The 2500-nt window shown below is 37.2% G+C and overlaps 1 pseudogene; it reads right to left on the reverse strand.

Moving 5' to 3' along the window:
- The window catches only part of LOC138174195 (nudC domain-containing protein 2 pseudogene), a 20370-nt pseudogene that overhangs the window by 6065 nt on the left and 11805 nt on the right, over positions 1–2500 (reverse strand).

Genomic DNA, 2500 nt, shown 5'->3' on the forward strand with positions numbered 1-2500 from the left:
TCTCTCTCTCTCTCTCTCTCTCTCTCTCTCTCTCTCTCTCTCTCTCTGTCTCTGTCTCTCTTTCTCTCTCTCTGCTGTCTCTGTCTCTCTCTCTCAAACACACACACGTACACATGCATGCACACACACATATACCACACACCAGTATCAATTCACTTCAATGATTACAGCTTTACATTATAGTTAGAGGTCTAGTATCAATAGATTCCTTTTCTTTCCACCTTTTTTCATTATTACCCTTCAGATAATCAAGAGAGGGAACATGCTAGCATCAAGACACTAGTATTAGCACCTAAGGACAATATTCTTCTCTCATCCTTATATAGCTGTCCCTATAGGCTAGTTTGCCTATTTTTCCTTTCATTGAAGGTTGGGTCATCAACGTGACAAGGAGGATGCTGTCATGGGTTTACTCCTCCTTTAGTTCACAAGTCCCCACTGGCATACTTCCCATTAATAAGGAGCTAGTACAAATTCAATATTTTAGCAAAATATTTCCTAAAATGGTAAGCAAGATCAGTTGGTATAACACATTCCCCTTATAGACCTGGAGTAGACTCTCCTAGAAATACACATAGCTTCCATGGAAATAATGGGTACAAAATTAGAGTATAGTTAGGTTGAGGAATGAATAAGATGAACTTGTGTTCCCAGGCAACTATTAACTAATTCTGCTGAGCAGACTTAACTGAGCTTCAAAGGTATGAACTTTTCTTGAGTTAATATACCATAATTCTTTTCCCATGAAGGGTTATGCACTCCAAAGCTTACCTCTACATCCTACGACTGCCACTCTGAATGGATAGTTACCCTGGGTGTGTATATGTGTTCCTCACTGGATACTTTGCCTGCTTATGATTCAGTAGCTCTGTTAACTTTGAAAATGTCAAAGGAAAGGAGTAAAGAAAGTGCCTTTAGTAGTAGACCTCCAAAAGTTGATCCTAAGCCCCAAATCCTCAATTCCTGAAGTAGTGAGCTTTTTAAAAATTTTATTTTTAAATGTTTATTTTTATAGACCACAGAATCACTTAGCCAAACACATTGCTTTATTTCTTAACTCAATCACAGTGGTTCATATTTCATAAAGACATCACACGACAGAGATGAATCATTTTTGGTTTTTTTATATTGAAACTTCTTTATGTGTGGCTACATTAACTAAAAAGGGAAAGTAATATTATATCACCCTTCTCTTATATTTATCTTCAGTCTCATTTTCTCTATTAAGGTATTATCTGCTACCCACAAATTTCCTTCTCCCAATGGAAAGTAAATTCTTTGAAATGGTGATTATTTTCCATGTGTCTGACATTTTCCCCACCAGCTTCACTCTCTTGAATTGGTCTTTATCATGGTCATGCCTTCAGATAGTCTCATCACCAAGAAACTCATCATACCAAAGGATTGCATCAACTTTGGTATTTACTAAGTACACATCAGCATACTCTCTATGAATTCTTACATACACAATGTGTGCCATAATTTTCTTATTGTCATTCAGTAATTCAGGTGTTTCTAATTCTTTGTGACCCCATGGATAATACTGTCAATGGAGTTTTCTTGGCAAAAATACTGGAGTGGTTTGCCATTCCTTCTCAGTGGATTAAGGCAAACAGAGGTTAGATGACTTGGCCAAGGTTGCATGAATAGTAAGTGTCTGAGACCAGATGAACTCAGGTTCACCTGACTCCAGGCCCAACACTCTATCTACTAAGCCACTTAGCTGCCTCTAATGTAGAGTACAATTACCTACAACTATGAGGCAATTAAAAGATCTGAATTCCATTACAGAAAGTGTTTGAAAACAATTTTTGCCCAAGGAAGACCAAGGTGAAACCATAACTTTTTTTTTTTTTTGGCAGCAATCAGAGTTAAGTGACTTGCCCAATGTCTGAAACCAGATTTGACTTCAGGTCTTCCTGACTCTAGGGCCAGTGCTCTTATGTATTGCTTCACCTAGCTTCCCTGAAACCATATCTTTTGGGTGCTACTTGTTACCAAAAAAAGTTATCATAACACATTCAGCCTAAAATAAGTCTAAGTTTTATTTCCCCGTATAGGCATTATACATGCAGTGCTGTAGGGTATATTTCTGAAAAAGTGGAAATTTGTTGTTGTTTTGTTTTGTTTCTATTTCCTTAATGAGTAGAGTATTATATTCACTCCAATCCACTTAGAAAAAAAAAGTGTATGAAGAATTTTACAAATTTCAACATGCCTTTGAATGAATCTCTTAGAGACCTTTCACAAATAGAGAAACAGACAAAGACAGAGACACAGAATGAGAGAGACAGAGATAGACAAAGAGAGACAGATAGATAGATACATACATACACGCACACACACACACATATACATATATATATATATATATATATAGAGAGAGAGAGAGAGACAGACAGACAGAGAGAGACAGACAGAGAGGATGAGAGAGAGAGACAGAGAGACAGAGACAGAGAGACAGAGAGAGAGAGAGAGAGAGAGAGAGAGAGAGAGAGAG

The sequence above is a fragment of the Petaurus breviceps genome, unplaced genomic scaffold, assembly GCF_028583685.1.
Source record: "Petaurus breviceps papuanus isolate PSGF00001 unplaced genomic scaffold, PetGlider_PUasm1.0 688, whole genome shotgun sequence".
Classification (NCBI taxonomy): domain Eukaryota; kingdom Metazoa; phylum Chordata; class Mammalia; order Diprotodontia; family Petauridae; genus Petaurus; species Petaurus breviceps.